Below are 18,458 nucleotides of genomic sequence, written 5' to 3' on the forward strand. Positions count from 1 at the left end.
CCTTGCTTGGAAATTCTGTGCACTGCCTCCAGCTCAGTCAGGGTCTTTTAATCACACTGATTTGAAGAAGTTGTTGAAGGCCCTGAAATGCCTATGCAATCTTCTGCAATTTCATTATTTTCACAGCTGCAGCTTGTCCCACTCAGGGAAGCATGTGATTGCACTAGGACAGAGTTATTGCTGTGACCATGCAGAGTAGGACTGTGATGTTTTCCATGGCACAAAGGTGAAGGTTGGGGGTCAGTCTGATACCAAGATACTGAAAGCCACCTATTGACCTTTGAAAGGGGTACATTTTTATAGACATTCTAGGCCTCGAGCCTCCAGACAGGACCAAACCCTCATATTTGCTCAGGTTAACACAGAAGCCCTCAAAGTCCTGAAGTCTTTCCAGTTCGACCATCAACTCCTTAAACGACTGTGTATGCTAGTGATATCAAGATGTCATCCACGAACGCAATAAGTTTAAAGATGCCCAGTCATTGTGTGATTCCCTTAATGCAGAAAGTAATCACTCATCTTCTGTTGAAGATGCTCATGGGTGAGGGCAAAGAATAGAGGCACGATGAGACAGTCCTGACTATTGTCTCTCTGGATGTTGATGTTCCCTGGTACCAGCCATTTGTTCTGACACTCGCCCATAGGGTGTGGTAGCTAGCAGTAACCCATCCCATAAAGCATGGCCCAAAATGAAGTGGCTGCAGATTGCCCCCTTCTCCAGTTATCATGGTCCAACACTTTTTCAACATCCAGAAACAGTCGGACTGTGTCCATCCTTTTTTGAATTTCTAGATCGATGAAATCTAGAGCCTTCTTAATCTTATCAGTAGGGTTATGCCTTAGGATAAAGCTTGTTGGTCTCTATTGATTAATAAGGATAATATCGCTGCAATTCTGTTGACAATTTTTTTTTCTCCAGACTTTAGTGTCTATATTGAGAAACGATATAGGGAAGTGATACTCAAAATACGGCCCAGGGGCTGCATGCCGCCCATCTGACCTTCACCTGCTGAACAACCGCTCTGAGCTGCAGTTCATTGAGAGACCAATATTCGCAATATATTAAATAAACATTTATTTACAATCTAACTGAAATAAAAGAAAATAGGCAAATAAGGTTAGCTGCAGCACATAACTTTAGAAATATTCATTTATTCATCAATATTTTTTAAGACATCTTGCAAAAAACATTTAAATATATGACAAATTCGCTTCATAATGAAAAAAAGTGTAGTTCATTACTAAGCAGAAGTATTTCACCTTAGTACATCAGATTATGTCAGTGCATTGAGAAGTATTTTTTTTAAGGAATTGTTTAAAAAAATGAACAAAGAAACATTCATGGCTACTCCAAACCAACAACAATTCCAGTAGTGAACTTAGAGGCAAGTTGTCACGTCGAACACTTTGGGTGGACTGGATTGTTATTATACATGGACAACATTATAGTTCTTAAATGGAAAACAAGAGAATTTTGTATACAGTGCATATCCCAAGTTCATGTATTTCAAGGTGCTCTCAAATGTGATAATGAGGAAAAGGGATGCAAACTGAAACAAAACAATTGTCAAAGGTCACAAAATATGACCAGGTGGGCAAGCTGGGATAGATTGTATGTTTCACATTGTGCAATTCTATTTCATTCCAATCAATATTGCAGTTACTTATTTTTTTACACTGGACTGTCCCAAGGTAGTGCTAGCAATTAGCTAAGCTAACTCTAAGGTAAGTCAGAAGAATAGAGATTGAAATATAGCATAAGACAGCATTTCTATGGGCCTAATTTGGGGGCAGGATAAAATGAAAACCAAAAAATAGTTCCATGGCACACTGACTACACCATGTACATGCTTCGCTTCCCCAACTCCAACTACCCCAACCTTGCCTCCTCCCGGCCGTCCAGCAAAGCCGCACTCCCACCCTGCTGGCATGAACGCGGCTCTCTGGCACACTGGAGACCACACTTTGTGGCCCCTGGAAAAAGGTTTGCGAGTACCCATGATATAGGGCGATATAAGGAGCAGAGTGTGCTGTAGTGGCTCGCAGAGGGAGTGCTGCAGGATGGGGCCGGGGAGTGCCAGGTTGGGGGCATAGTGGACTCGGACATACGACGGCCAGGGGTAAAGTAAGTAAATAAATAAATAAAACTATTTACCTTGTGCTCGCTGCATCGCCAACTCGGCGATGCAGCGAGCGGAAGGTCAATTGTTTTAATTATTTATTTACTTACTTTACCCCTGGCTGTCGTATGTCCAAGTCTACTACCCCCTAAACCCTGCCGCTCCCCCGCCCCTGCCCCACCGGCCCACAGCACTCCCTCTGCGAGCCGCCACATAGAGGGTGGGATCTTTGCTCATGGAATTTCTCTGGTCTTCTGCTCTCTTCTTCTGTTTAATCTCTCTTGCACATTATCAGCTCCCGTCTGGCAATACCCTGGCTACTGGTGTTGGAGTATGTTTCTAATGGCCTTGTAGGTGATATAGCTGGGCTTGAACATGATACAAGGCTGGAGGCGTACCCAATATAGTGTCTATAGGGTTGGTGATCATAATTCTTTGAGAAAGAAACTATAATTCTGTGTTAAAAAAAATTAGAAACAATTTCAGTTACATTTGCTACCATCCTCTGATTCGACATATTTTGGAAGATAGTTGAACTCAGTAGACTCCCCGCCCCCTCCTCTAATTTACTTTTAAACCTGTTTCATTGTGATTGAGTCACCTTGCACAATTCTAAACTCTCACGTGGGAGGAAGAGGAGCGGGACCACAGATACAAATTTGTACAACACTCCGAAGCAGCTAGCTCTCTAGCGACTGGTTAGCACAAGTATTGTCTTTGAGCTCCAGTCTTTTGCACCGAGGACCGTTCTCATGACTGACACTGACACGTGCTTACCGAAGCCACGTGTGTATTTTTAGAGGCTCTCGGGTTTTATCATAATGAAATTATCGAGAACGCTTTGGGACAGAGCTGACCCCAGGCCTCCCTTATTCCAACATTTTGGATACTCCAAGACAGGTGGCCAAATGGATCATCTCTCCCCACTTATTAAACCTGTATATAATTCCACTTTTAATCAGTGCATTCCTGTTGGTGTATTTTGTCGTTGTATTTCTAGCATAGGACGAGTTTTTTCTCCCATCGGTGATTTAGCCCCACACTGCACACCACACACCGAATAGTAGGAACACCCTACATTCATTTAGGAGTGAAAATTTACATGTTATGAATTCTGTATTGAACCTTTGGGCAGAAGGTAGACATGCAAACGGCTTGGGCAACCACTCTCATGTGTTAGAGTGTAAATCTTTAAATCCAAACTTTCAAAATACTACTTTGTCATGTTAAACATTTTGTGTATTGAGTCGTTTCTTTAAGATGATAGGAAACCTTTAGGTCGCACACACTGAGAGTCATCGCCACTGCACCATGGGACTTAGGTGACAGAGTGGGAACGCGTGAGGGTATAGATCCTGTACCAGTGACTCAAACGGTGCCTGGTTATTCACCTACTTTGGGGTGTATATTGAGGAATTTCTGTAATCCCAAAGGTTATCAGGAGTACACTTTGCACTAATGGTTAAGGCATTTCTCCGTGCGTGATTGTACTTAGTGTAACTTTCTGCATGAAAGAAGGGTTTAAGAACAGCATTTCGCTTTTAAACAGTTTTTCCTCTTTTTCTTCACAGCAGAAACCCTTTCACCACATCTTCCACAGCATACGGCTACTGTGTGCCATATAATACTACAGTTGCGTAATATTACGTAGTTAGTGAATATATTTCAGGGTGCCAACTTACATTTTCCGAATACAAAATATGAATTTGCACTCGTAAATCACGCCATTTGCCAAATGTAAATTGAACTTATCCCTCCAACTGTCTTTGTGGACGAGGCACTCAATTCTATGAATATGCCACAACTTCTCAAAATGGCTACCCATGTACCCCAAAGTCCTTGCATGGTGTGGCCGTGAACCCTCGGCTCCTCAAATGGTCTGTCCATGTATCCCCGACTCCTCATACTGTTGGCAACAGGCTAAAATGACATCGGTGAATGTTGCATCATGTGTGAGCAGTCACGATACCTCGCATCACAAATAACCGAAGCCATCCAGTAGTGACATGTGCTTCCCTTCTGAACACAAACACTATTTTAAGAATATAAAGGCAAAACAGGGCACCTTAGGGTCCGGACACTCACGAGTAGTTGTGCGTGTAATAAATGTATATAAATGTATATAACATAACATTACATTTACAAGAACTGATGCATCTCTGCATTTTAGAAAAGATGTGTCAGTTCAATTTCGTCATGCAAAAAAACGCTTGCGCCACCATGGATGCGTTGCATTACCAATGCGGCACCTCGTAGCACGAGGATTAATAGATGCTTCACCAATCTGTTGGCGTACCAGTAACGCATTGCTAGAGTTATGTCGCAAGCACGACACAACTCCAGCAATGCTCAGAAATGCCTATTTCTAATGTGCTGCATCACTCCGTATGCCTGCTTCAAGCAGGTGTAAAGTTTTGACGCAGTGGCGTCATAGAAATAACTTAGTGAAATCTTGTAGATTTCACTGCGTCACTTTTACAAGGCTTTCTTGTGTCAGAACGCCCACCCTGCATACATTATACCTGACGCAGGTATAATGTGACGCAGGGCTTTACAATGTGATGCATCTCCCTAGATGTGTCGCATTGTAAATGTGTTGCAATGTGGCGCATTGTTTATGACGCCGCTGTGACGCAAAAATGACTCAAAGGCTGCGTAAAAGTTTTGCAAGGGGATTGTAAATCTACCCCAAAGTATTTATATTCCACGTCCTACTTGAGACCAAACCCTGGTTATAAAAAGCAATTCTAGCGCACTCTTAAACTAGCAAAGATATATTTGGACACATTCATAATACAATAGCAGTGGTTTCCTCAGTTTTAAAGCAGTTTTTTAGCTCTAGCCTGGGCAGCGCATGCGCTGCTCTGTGAGGCATGCTATATTGAGGTATGTGTCATGTCGTGAGGCAGAGGACGTGGGTCCTGTAGTGTCGTAATGCCTGACCCTTTATTCAGACAGGACAGGCAACTAGACAGGAAACAGGAACAGGAAAGGGTTGTCTGGTCTGTGGGGCAGTTAAGTACTGGTAGGCAATAAAGAAGCAGTGATCCAGTACAGCTCCGACTCCCGTGTCGTTATTCCAGGGGTAAAGCGCGACAGTATGGAATAGAAGCCCTGCCCTTTTCCCACCCATCTTTTCAATTGGCTCCTGTTACTGTACTTGCGAAATCGTTGCTTTTGATTTGTGAATAGGCTTAGTAGTCCCTCCTTGGTATTGCCTTGTCTGCATTTGTAACCTCCCATAACGACTGGACTTTTTACTTGTGTTGGTACAAGGTCTGCCTTATTTAGTCGGTGAGCACTGTTTTCTTTAATGATCTTCCCCCATTCCACCCACCATATCGCAGCACGCCGCATGCTTTTATATTATTAATAATGTATTTTTTATTTTATAGCACAGCACGCCACAGCTCAGGCCGCGCCTTTGGTTTATTTGCGGCGCCGAATTATTATTAATTCACTTTTCTTGGTTGTTGTTTTCAAGCATCCCATGCTGCGCTTTCACGTTAATAGAGGCCATGTCTCTTTCTTTAGAGGAAACGCATCTAAAGGAAAGTCTGCAGCCTCTATTAAAGTGAAACCCCAGCATGGCGCGCTTTTACAAAAAAAAGCATTTGTTGGCCAACTTGATAAACAATTCCTTTTTGGGTAAATACTCCCCATACCGCACTTTCACTTTAATAGTGGTCGCAGACCTTTGTTTAGACACAGCTCATCTAAAGAAAGGGGCGTGGTCTCCATTAACGTGAAAGCACAGCATGGGGCACTTGTAAACAACGAGCATTTGCAAAGCAATAGGTCTCACATTTTCGAAACTTTGTCTATTGGCATTGTAAATGGCAATGCCTTTTATTATTAAGGGTTTTTTAAACACATAAATAAAAGGCATTGTCATTTACAATGCCAATAGCTCAAAATCTCGCTATTGCGAGACCTATTGCATTGCAAATGCTTGTTCTTTCATGAATTCAGTCTCCATCTTGGAAACCGGGTCCAATAGTTCATGACTCGTTTGGACCATGTAAACAAAATCAGTGCCGGTGGTATACATATAAAAACAGGGCAATCATTCAAAATGCTGCTTATAATATAGCTGCTAAAATGAGTGATTATGGAGCGGAAAAAAAATTAAAAAGAGATTGGTTCTAAATAAGGCTACCTTTCCTGGCCACATTGAACTGTAACTAAAAATGCAACAGCTACAACGTTAATCAGTAATGAAGGAAAGAGCTAAACATTATCCACAAAAGAAATGGATCGCACAACCTACATTAGAGCCTTATATTTCTGATTTTAGTTTAATAATTGAATGGCTTTGCTGTTGGCAAAGGAGTGTGTGATTGCCTCCATGTCAGTGGTGCAACTTGGTAAACACCCAAAAAAAGGTTAGGGTCTGATTTACAGTTTGGATAGGTTAATCCGTCACAAACATGGTGCATACAAGCACATTACATTCTACTGCATCTATAATAAGGCGACCGAATATCCGCCATGTTTGTTACAGAGTAACGCGTCTGCCAAACTCTCACTTAGGCCCAAATTATTTGTGTTAAGAAGTTCCATAGCAGAGTAATTTGCTTCTGACGTTGTGCCGAGCTACCGACATAAATCTTGTGGCAGGAACATCTTAGGGTTTAAAAGACAATTATTTCAATTGTAATCAATGTTTTGTCGTTTAGATGTGCTATATTTGCACATTATGCAAGAAGTGATCACAGTAACCCTTTCGGGAGCAACATTCATACTCTTGGCTCCTCACATGCTTGAAATAATCTTGTTTTTTATACATTTTAAGAGTCTGGGATCTAGCTAATTCAATTATGAGCGTGCTTATATCCATTCACTTTGTGATCACTAACCATTTATTTCAAAAGAATTACATTTTTAAGGTCATTGTCTAAAGCAAGTTTGGGGTAATCTTGATGTATTAATAGTTACCCCCAGGTCCCTCCTGACCTCGTCCCATTCCTTAAAATATGGAGATAACCATCTCCACGACAGAAAAAAAGAAAAGGAGCATGCTGGGATACCCTACCCACTCCCTCCCACTGGGAGTACATAAGCGGTACCAGCCCAGCATGCAGCGTGTTCTTTTTTTCTGTCTTCCGACAGAATGGTTGTGGAGTTTGCTGTTCCTTACCTGCTGTGGACTTCCAGGGACGTCTCGTCGGGCTGCTGGGCTGTCCTCTCCGTCCCTGATGTCCTCCTTCTTGACACGTCGTGCTGCTGGGCTTCTCGACGTTCTGCTTCCGTGGTCTCCTGGCCTGCCGGGCGCCGCGTTGTGGGCGGCCGGTCCTTAGTGGCTGGGGCGCCGCTCCTCCCGGCTTGTTCCGGGTTGTAGGCCGTGTCTTCCTGTAGCTTGGCTGGTCGGGGAGACGTGCTGCTGCTGCTGCTTGGAGCACCACGGGCCGGTCTTGGGGAGGCTCCTGGTGTTCCTGGATGCCGGTTGGAGCTGTTCAAGGGCGCCTGGACTTTCTTTGGATTTCCTCCCTGGTCTCGGCTTGAGTGCTTGGGAGTGACTGTTGCTCTCGGTTTCCTGCTGACTCGGCGCTCGTTCCTGATGGCGCCTGAGCAGGTGTTTGGGGGTCAGTCTCTGGATCTTGGTGTTTAACTGCCCCTGTGGTAAGTACCGCGTAGCGGTTTCTTTTGCCCTTGTTGGTGCTCGCTTCGGCGGCTCCTGTTCTTCCATGGGTGCAGTCATGGGGAGTTTGGCTTGACAATCTGTGGCCCCTGCGCATTGATTTTCCTGCTCATTCATGTTTCTTTCCTTCTTTTGTGCGGGGTGCCTGGTCTTTGCTTTCTCCATCAGGTGCCGAGTCTTGTGGATTGGTTTCCTGCTCCTTCTTTTGGCTCTTCCCGGCGCTGGTTTCCTGTGGTGCACCTGGGCTGGAATCATGGGGGTGTTGGACTGGTGGTGCGCCCTTCCTGCCCCCTGGGTGAGTACCGCGTAGTGGCCCCCCTTTTCTGCTTGCTCATGGGCCTGTGTTTGACTGTGGGTTGTTCACTTGGTTTTCCTAGTGTTGGGTGCGGGCCATGGGGTTGGGTGGTCATGGCCGCGCTTTCTGTAGCCTGCTTTGTGTTGGGCTGGGGCTGTGTTCATGTGCCTGTTGACGCGGTTCCGTGCTGTGGCCGGGGTGTCGGGCTTGCTCGCCCCTTATCCTCCTTTGGGGGTTCACCTTCTGGCATTGTTGTTTGGGGGTTGCCCTTGCTCTTTGCTGCTCCATTTGATTGGTGCATGGGGGTCTCTGTGTGTGCCTTTCCCGGTTGGGTTTGGTCTCTTGGCCTGTTCTTGCCTGGTGTTTTTCCAGGGTGGCTTTCTTCTTGCCTTGCTGGATCCCGGTGGCCTGGTATTTGTGGTCATATACTCTTTTTGGCGTTCTCTGTGTTTCGCTCTATGGTGTTTCGATGCCTGTGTTGGCTGTCTGCGGAGGGTGGTTTCTCGTTTCCCCTCTTGCCGCCTGCTGTGGGTCCGTCTGTGCTGCTTGTGGTCTGCTGTTGCACTTTGGATGGGCTTGGTGCTGGGGGGGGGGGGCTGCAGCGTTGTTCTCGCCTCCTTTTGGTGGGTGGTCGCTTGTTCCCTGGCTGCTCTCCTCCTTTTCACTGGTTTGCTTCCTCCCTGTGCGCCTCGCTCCTGGGGCTCTTCTGGGTTTTGTCTCGGGGCCTCCTCCTTGCGCTGCTTACGCTCTGCTCTGGCGCTGGGTTTGGCTGGTCTCGTCCGTTGCTGTTCCCTGTGTGCGTGGCTGGTTGCTTTTGGTCCGTTTGTTGCCTCGGTCCGGGGTCTTTGGTGTCTCCTGCCTGTTGCTCTGCCTCCGCTGCCCCCTGCTCTGGCTGCGTCGTTGGCTCCCCTGTGTGGCTGCCCGCTTGCTCTGCGCTTTTTGCTGGTTTGCGTCTGGGCTGGGGTCCTGTGGGTCTGGTGTGGCCTGTCCCCTTGGTGCTCTCCGTCTGGCGGTTTCTGCCTGTGCTGGCCCGTGGCTTTGTCGCCTGCTGCCCGCCTTGTGGTTTGGCTGTGTTGGCTTTCTTCCTCCCTGGGGTGGTGTCTGCCTCCTGGGCCTTGGCTCGCTTTGGGCGGTCTCTCCTGTTTTTTTTTTGTTGGTTTCCTCTGGGACCTCTTTGCTCTGTCCTCGGTTTGTTTGGCCGTCCTGTCCTTCGGGCTTCTGTTGTCCCTGGTCGTCCCTGGGGGGTGACTGGGTTGCTGTGCGCCTGGGTTTTCCCGTTGCGGTTGCCTGTTCTGGTCTCCTCTGGCTGCTTGTCGCTGGTGCCGTGGGCTTCTTGGTCTTCCTTTGGTTGCCTGACGCCCTTCCGCCCCTTTGGTTCCTGCCCTTTTGTGGGTTCGGGCCGGGTGTGTGCTTCTCTGGGCCCGGCCTGTCTGCTGCCTGCGGTTTTCTGTTGGGTGCTTCTTGCTCCCTTTTGGGTGCTTTTTGCTTCAATCCCGTGCTCAGGGTGTTTGACTTCTGGTGTGGACTCCCCCTTCTTTTCCGGGTGGGGGGGGGGGGTTTGTTGTGCCCCTCCTCGGTCCTGGTGGGCCTTGGCCTTGTTGGGGTGTTGGCTCCGTTGTCTGTTTCCCTCTGGTGGTGGCTGGGATTGGTTGGTCTTCCTTGGCTTCGGCCTTGGGTGGCCTCTTGTTCTTCCGGGGCTCGGCTCTTGTGCCCTGTCCGGTTGGCTGTGCCTTTCCCTGCTTCTGGGGTTGGGTGTCTGCTTCCTCTGCTGGGTGGCACTTTTTCCCTTCTCGCTCCTCTCCTTCGGCTTTTGGTTGTGGTTGGCCTTGTTTCGGGTCGCGGGCTTTGGGGGCCTGTCGTTGGCCCTGTGCTCGTGTGCTGGCTCTGTTCGGCCTGGGCCCTTTGCTCTCTTTTTCATGCTGTGGGTTCCTTCCTGCTCCATTTTCTGTGTTGGGGCGCCTTTGGCTTCTTCGGGCCCCTTTCCTTTGCTTTCTGTGCCGGGGTGGTTCCGTTGTGCTCTGGGGCCTGGGCTCTGCCTCTGTTGGTTTTGCTTTTGGGTTTCCTGTTTTTGGCCTCCCGTTCGCTTGTGCGTTTGGGTCGCTGGTGCGCCTCTCGGATTGGTTGTGTGGGGCTTTGAGCTGTGGGGCCCTTCTTTGCTTGCGGTCCTCTTTTTGCCCTTAATGCGGTCATTCCCTGGCCGCTTGTTCTCTTGGGCTTTGTCTTGGTCCTGGGCTGGTCTTCTGTCCTTTCCTGTGCCGCTCCTTTCGGTTGGCTGTGGCGCTGGGTCCTTTGTGTGGGCTCTGGGCTTCCTTCCTCTGCTTGTCCTTTTCGGCTGGTCTGGCTGTGGTTGGCTGCTGTGCCCTTCCCTGTGCCCCTTCCTGGTTGGGTGTTGTTTTGCCTCTCCTTCCGGGTCCTGGTGGTGCAGTCTTGTGTGCCTCCTGGCTGGCTGGCCTGCCTGTTCGGCGGCTGGCTTCCTGGGGTTGGGCGGTGGTCCTCCTTGTTTGTCTTTCCTGTTTTGCTCTTCCGCCTCTGGGGGTTCGCCTTCGGTGGTTCCGTGGTGTCCTCCTTTCTCCTCCTGGTGGTCGGTCTGGTTTTTGGTTGCTGGGCTTTCCTCCTTCCGGTTCTGGAGTTTTTATTCCCTGGCTCCGTGTGGGGCTCCTTTGGTCTTCTTTGACTGTGGCCTAGTTTTACTGGGTCTGTCTTGGGTTGGGCTTTTTGCTCTCCCTCCCCTCTGTTTGGTGGGTTGCTGGTTTTATTTGTCCCAGTGTCTCCTGCTTTCGGGGTGTGCCTTGCTCCTGGCCGGTTCTTGTGCTCCGTGTTCTTCTCCCGCTGGGTTGGCCTTTGTGGGGTGCTGCCGCTCTTCGGGGTTTCGGCTGGAGTTGGCCTTTTGGTCGGTCCTGCCCTGTGGCATGGTGGTTCCGTGGGTTTCTGTCCTCCGGGTTCCCTGTTGCTCCCTTGCGTCCGCCCTGCTCTGCTCCCCTCCGGCGTGACCTCCCGCCCGGGCGGGCGGGTTTCTTCCCCTGACGGGCTCCCGTGTGTCGGTGGGGCTCGCGTGGGTGTCCGGTCAGGGAGGTGGGCGCACGGCTCCCGCGCCCGGCGACGCTGTTGTCGGCTTGGGGTGGAGGGGAGCCTTGTTTGGTGCCCTGGCTCTCCTCTTCCTGACGGTTCCTCTGGGGTTCTGCTTGTTTGCCTCTGCTGGTCGGCCCTCTTTGCGGCTCTGCTGGTGGCCTTCCCTGGTGTGTTGGGGGTGGTCCTGTGGTTGGTCTTGTCTCTTTGTTCCTTCCTGGCCCTTTGGCTCTGCCGCCCTGTGCGGGCTGTTCCCTCTGCTTTTGCCCGTTGGGCTGGGTTGGCCTGTTTGGTTCCTGGTTGGGTGCCTGCCTGGTGGTGCCTGGATTCGGGTGCTTCGCCTTTGGGTGTTTCCCCCCTGGTCGGTTGCCTTTCTGGCTCCTTTTTCCGGTGGTGGGGGCCTTGGTTTTGGCCCCTCTGGTTGCTCTTGGGTGCTTGCCTCTGCCTGTGTGGACCCTTTCTGGCTTGCCGGTGTGGGGTGGCGGTTATTGTTTTTGCTGGCCATCCCCTTCTGGCTTTTTGGGTCTCGTTTCTGCCCGCTGGGTTGGGGGTCTGGTTGGTTGTTCACCCCTTCCTGCTTTTTCTTTTTCGTCCTTCTTGGGGGCTCCTTTTTGCTCCTGTGGGGTGCTGTTTTCGGTCTGGTGCCCTTTTGTGTTGGTGGGGTTCCGGAAGGCCGGGTTCTCTGCTTTGGTATTCTCCATATTTTAAGGAATGGGACGAGGTCAGGAGGGACCTGGGGGTAATGTCTTATTACTTACAGGTAATCTTCACTACTCCTGGTCCCGTTGACCTCGTCCCATTCCTTACTTCCCTCCCTCCCTCCCTTGTGGCCGGCCTTCCTGTTGTTGGCTTGGTGTTTTCAGGCTGCATGCTGGGCTGGTACCGCTTATGTACTCCCAGTGGGAGGGAGTGGGTAGGGTATCCCAGCATGCTCCTTTTCTTTTTTTCTGTCGTGGAGATGGATATCTCCATATTTTAAGGAATGGGACGAGGTCAACGGGACCAGGAGTAATGAAGATTACCGGTAAGTAATAAGGCACTACTTGGCACTGACAGCCTTTGTGAAGTAGTCAATACACTGGCTGTAATTTCTGTGAATTTAGAAAAATTCCTGATTATGAATATTATATTTAAATGTGAGGTATGGTGACTGCTCGCACACCATTCAACGTTCTGCGTTGTAATTTTACTATGTAGGCAACAGTGTGAGGAGCCTGGGGTAAATGGGCAGACAATGTGAGGGCGCTGAGGCACATGGAGAGACTGCACAAGGAGCACAAGGCGCATGTGTAGAGGGGTTGAGAAGCTTTGGCATATTTATCGATCCATGGCCTCGTTCACAAAACCATTTGCAAGAATAAGACAATTTTCACGAGCAACATGGCTCGATTCGATTGATGAGACCAAGGTACATAAACCAGTCATTATTAAGTCCTAACATTTTTAGTGCTTCAACAACAATATGGTGGGCACTGAGAGGTAAATCATGGATTATTTGCATAGAGGAGAAAATAAAACAGCTGTAGGATAACTTTTTGATTTAGGCTGAGAACAATAGAGATTGCTGACTAGTCAGATGCAGACTGATGTGGTCGTAATGGTGGGGAGAACCCACATTTCGGGGATATCAGTCATCAGATCTTGCACAGGAATTATTACCGAAGATCAGAATAGTAGTTTTGACAATCAATTCATCCAGGAAATAATGTCTATCAGGGATTGTTGAAACCATTTTGGGCCACACTTGGATGTTTTTCAAGCCAAATTACAACCTGGCATGATCCAGATTTTTGGACAAGAAAAAGTCAGCTTGGGCAATAGGCGAACATAGATATTTTAAAGTGCTGGACTGAGGGAAGGGTCCTGAGAAATGCCTTGTCCAACATCCTTAGAGGAGTGCAATGGGCAAAGATGAGTAGCTTCGGTACAGGCTGATAGACAGGGAGCAATGCAAGTTAAAGGAGAATTTCTCACACTGATCTCAGAAAACCGAGAAAGGAGGATGGAGTGTGGCACAGTATCAAAAGCTGCAAAGAGATGTAATAAGTTGAACATGGCAGTGCACCCATCCTCAAAAAGAGTGAGCAAATCACCAGGAATTGATAAGAATGCAGTTTCAGTACTGTGTATGGAGAGAAATTATCATTGAGCTGAGTAAAGAATTTCATTGAGCCCTAAGAACTTGAAGAGTTAGCAATTACCCTCTTTTTCTAAGGTTTGTTTTGGAAAAAGTAAAAGAGAATGCAGTCTAAAGTTGCTCAAAATTGTAGGGTGTGCTGAGTTTTTTTTAAGATCAGTAGCTTAAGAGCCTGTTTCCAGTAATATGGAAACATTCTTATCAGTAAGTGAATCATTCCAAGAAGAACACAGTGTTTTTTCAACAAAAAAACAAACACAATAATTTAATTTGCATTTGTGCCTCTCTATCTTATTCTCCTGAAGCTGTATGTCCATGTGTACCAAGCCCCTCACATAAACAGTCCTCATGTTATTTGCCTCTACGATGAGCTGCCTGGGTGCCCCTAGTGCTGTTGTGTTTAGTATAATTTAAAAGAGTTTCAGATGTGAAGGCTTTGGAGTTTTGTAACAAGTGTTTTGTGCTGGGGTAGGCTTTTTGAAATTTAGAAAAGAACAAAGACGATGTCGGAACCTGTCATTTATTCTGTGTGTTTAGACTATCATAAACTCTGTGGATTAAATAAAGGCATATGAAAACCATAATCAGGTAGATAAGAGAAATGCAAAGGAGCAGCTCCTAACCACTTATATGAGACCTTTTAAAGCGTTATTTACTGGTACTATTTGAGGGTGGGTGAAAGCAGTTGTACAAGAGGCAGCTAGAGATCTATCTAGGTTTGAAGCCTTACTCTCTCTTAGTCGGAAGCAGGTTAGAGGAAATTCTGATGCACCTGACGCTGGTGTGTTCACATACTTTTACCTAAGATCAGTGGAGCATGTTGCAAGTGCAGCATTAAAGGTTTTTGACAATGTGCAATGGTAATTAAATGTAAATGCCAGCATTTGTAAAGCGCACAGCTACCTCCGACTGAGGTGTCTGGCGCTGGGGACCGTCGCGGGGTAGCCTCCGGTCTTGTAATAAAATGGTGATTCTCATAATGTAGTTTTGCAATAGAAGCTTTACTCATAGATCAATCTAGCACTGGGCCCATTCAGGTAACAAATCATTTTTTAAATTCTATACTTCACCCTCAGAGGGGATGGTTCTCAGATGGACCTTTCTTCTTCGTAGTGAGGGTTGAGAAATCAGGATATCCCACTGTCGGCAACCCAATGAGCACCTTGATTGGTAGCAAACTCACGAATTATAGATCAGGTTTACTTACACTGTTCTAAGACTATAACACTCTCTGTCATGCATTAGAAATTCTGATTAATGTGAGCACCATTTCTGTAGAAAGAACACTAAGACACAATAAAAGACTCAGACAAAGTTAAATCATTTGGTTGTTATTCATTTAAGTAACATTTCAAAAAGCACAGTCATGAGCTATGCAGCTCAAAATATAAAATCTCACGTCTACACGTCTAGTCAAGGTAAGTCTATTGCTAAATACAGACATCCATAAGAGGATGGTTCCAATCCTTAGAGATTCCTACCACAAACATAGGCAGGAGGATAGTTCATAACGGTTCTCTTAACATGGCCAAAGGGATCAAGTTAAAGCCCACAAAGAAAAAGTCCATGTGCAAGAGGAATTGAGCATAAATCAGGAAAGATCAAGGCTGGTCTCTCACCAAGCTGCTCCAAATCGTCTAGCAGGCAAGTTCATCAGCATGGGCAAACAAAGCAAGGCGCATGAAGGATAGTCCAGCAGGCAGTCGACAGTCGGGGAAAGGGAAATGAAGAAGGGAATGCTGCAAACTGGCAAGACCCTCAGTTCAGCAAGAAAGGAAAGTGTGCATAAAGAAGGCGGCCCGTCCCTCTAGGAAAGTAACTCTTTATAGTCCAAAATTGTCCATTATGACATCAGTTGCTGTCTAACAATGGTCCGACCATCATGTGATCATTCTTCCAATCTCCAGGTACAAATTGGTACTCCAGCATATTTCCCAATGCCCATCATGCGAAACGACTGTCCATTCCCTCCTCACAGGTTAGTTGACAAAGAGCTAATATACTATTTTGCCCTCCATGGATATAGTCCAAATGTCAAGTTCCCACCATTCTTACACAAAGAAATGCTGTAAGAGTGTCTCTTGTTGTTTAAAGAATGTTGCATGAACAAGAACAAATAAAACAACATTTGAGGAAACGTATCAACGTCCATTACACCAGGCTATGAAATAATGCAGCCTAACAAGAAAAATCAATTCAAATGCATTTTAAAGTTAGCATTTCTGATTTAGTCAAATAAACTCCTAATTAAGTTTAAGCATAACCAAACAAGTCAAACATATAATTTATGAGCTTTATTGTTGGGTTGTCAGTAATTGCTACACAGAAGTTTTTAACTGCCAATGTGGCATACTACCAAAGTTTTAAAAAGTTGCAACATGTAAGCTATTTCTAAAAATCATTCAAATAAAATTGATTCTATGAATAAAATGTATTTATAATGTTAGGTACTTATACTGAAAGTTTCATTCATATTGCACATTGCATACATGAATTGCACCATTGTCGAGTTTGCTATGACACTCAACAATGAAGTCAATAAAAATGCAAATGTCAACATTAATTTTCATGATGACTTTTTTAAGATTATAAAATAATCAGATAGTAACATTTTAAATTCACTATTTGATTAATCCTACTGTTTCTATCTAGTCAAACACACTTTTATGGTGCTGGTATTTCAACTTTTTTCGCAGTTTCAGTGTTGTTTGTCAAGACGCGTGCAAAGTGCACATTTATGTTTTTGTTCTCAAGATTGGTTTATGTGTCGTGTAAAGCATTGGGAATGCCTTTTATAGGACAGTTTCTCTCACCCACCCGAAGGTGGTATGCTTCATCATAGGGCAACCTCCTCGTACTATGACCTAGTCTGCGGGATACAACCCCCTCTCTGAGAAGGAGGAGCTCGGGGAAGTTTTCATTCAATTTGAAAGAGGTATACTAAAGATCCTATGTGAAACCGGTGTGGTGACGGATAGGATATTAAAGGCTAATTAAAATTAGTTCCGAGGTATGCAAATTATTTATTCAAGCTTCCTCTGACCAGGATTAAAACAACTAAAACAGAGTGAAATTAAATCTGTCAAAGAGTGCATTGGTGGTCATAGGTCGACATGTTTCAGCCTAGTGCCCTCTTAGGAGGTGCGGTACAAAAGGGGGTGGTAAAAAAGGGGGTGGCCTTCTTCAGGGCCTTATGATAGTTACTACCAATGTAGATAGCAACATTATCAAAAAAAGTGGATATACAAAACCAGTGTTTGAAGTTTTTGAAATTATTCAGGCGGTGATCCACTGGTCAGTGCTGCCAATAAAAGAAAATAAGAAAAACAGTAGTCAATCATATGAAACATCAGTATATATCTTAGCACAGCATTACTTTCCTATAGGGAGAGAGGGAAAAACAGACGTTACCCCAACCAGGACATTCCTAGGGCCCTTTCAACATAGAAAAACTAAGGGTCACCGCTCGTAAGTTACACAACACACCGCCCCGTACCACACCGCAGTCTTGGCCCACCGCCACCAGCACCATCAACTCCAGCTTGTCAACCTACACCGCTGCTTGCGCCGTGACCTGTGGGCCCCGCACACTGCATTGCCCCTCCTTGCACAACAGCCTTGGGATTACCTATGACAGCGCAATGATGATGTCGCCACCTGCACCATGACCAGCCAGCACCTTGATGTGCACCGCCCCCCTTGCACCACAACCCTGGTCTTACTGCCGTCGCTGGACAACTGTCCCAGAGCTGCTACCTGCACCGCAACCTGAGGGCATCGAATGCCGCACTGCTCCACTTCACACCGCAGCCTTGATGCCTGCCTATGCCGGCGCTCCTGACCTCAACCTCACAGAGTGCGACCTGCAACGCGTGTGACTACAAGGGCCTCACAACTCCTGCACTGACCTCCGGGACTGACTTCTGCTGACTCTTCCGAGCGCTTCGCGAGGTCCCCATCGCCCTACATCTCTAAAGGTACTGTTTGCAGGTCTTCTCGACACCGTAGCTGGTCCGCAAAACTGTGGCCTGCCAGAACCGTGGGATATCGACTTCAAGGAACTGTATCTAAAGTCTATTTTTGCATTATTCGGATCTTGATAACTGTATGTTGGATTTTTATCATTTTGTTCTTGTATTACACAGATTAATAATGGCTATTTTTCTAAAACTGGCATGGTTACCTTTTTTTGTGTTTTCACTGTATTACAGTATGTTATGTGCAAATGCTTTACACATTGCCTCTGAGATAAGCCTGACTGCTCATGCCAAACTATCAAGGGGGTTAGCGGGAATTATTTTAGAAGTGTAACTTCCTTATCCTGACTAGGAAGAAGGGCCCCTACTTGGACAGGGTAACAATATGCCAACTAGAGACCTCCATTTCTAACATGCCCATACTGCAACTTTGCAATAGATGTAGTAGATATCATCCAAGGATAATGGAAATGTGACTCACATTCATTCCTTATTTTTGGCATTCTCGAATAGGCATGGATAAGCGTATTTATGCTAGCTTCACAAAACATTTTTACTAGGAAAAAAGGCACATTGCATACACACAAATTTACAACAGAAATGTGCATGTAGAAATTGAAATGAATGTGTGCAAAGTGTCTTCCAAATGCTCATTTTGCAGGGTTGTGCCAATGGGTGAAGTGGGTGAAGATTTTAGTGCAGTCCACATTTACAGTGAGATGTGCTGGAATCTGTGCCTGACTCACTTTGCGGTCCCCTACTGTAGTCCTGACTGAGTTCAGGGCTGCAGCAGCGAAAGGCGTTGTGTAGGTATGGTACAAAAAGAGTCCTCTGCCGTGCATTATGAACCCCATAATCCACCACCCATAACATACATGAGTAGTGGAGTACTGGTTTACATTAATAACCCAAACTATCTGATATCAGCAGCTCTCCAACACTATGCCAACATGGGTCATAGAAGCCATACATAAGAGAGCAGCATTCATGCACCTGCATGTGTGAATTCTGTGTCACCTCCTTCTGACTACACATCATAACTGAAGTTTATGTAAGACTTCTGGACAATTGTTATGGTAATAAGATCTTAGAGAGCTACCCATATGTTCTGCCATTCTGGGAGATGTACAACAATGAAGGATCCAAAAAAGTGATGAATGGAATGCTTGAAATCATCTCAGCCACTGGTAATTACCAGAGGCCACATCCCAGTGCATCATTT

This window comes from Lissotriton helveticus, chromosome 7, assembly GCF_964261635.1.
Source record: "Lissotriton helveticus chromosome 7, aLisHel1.1, whole genome shotgun sequence".
NCBI lineage: Eukaryota > Metazoa > Chordata > Amphibia > Caudata > Salamandridae > Lissotriton > Lissotriton helveticus.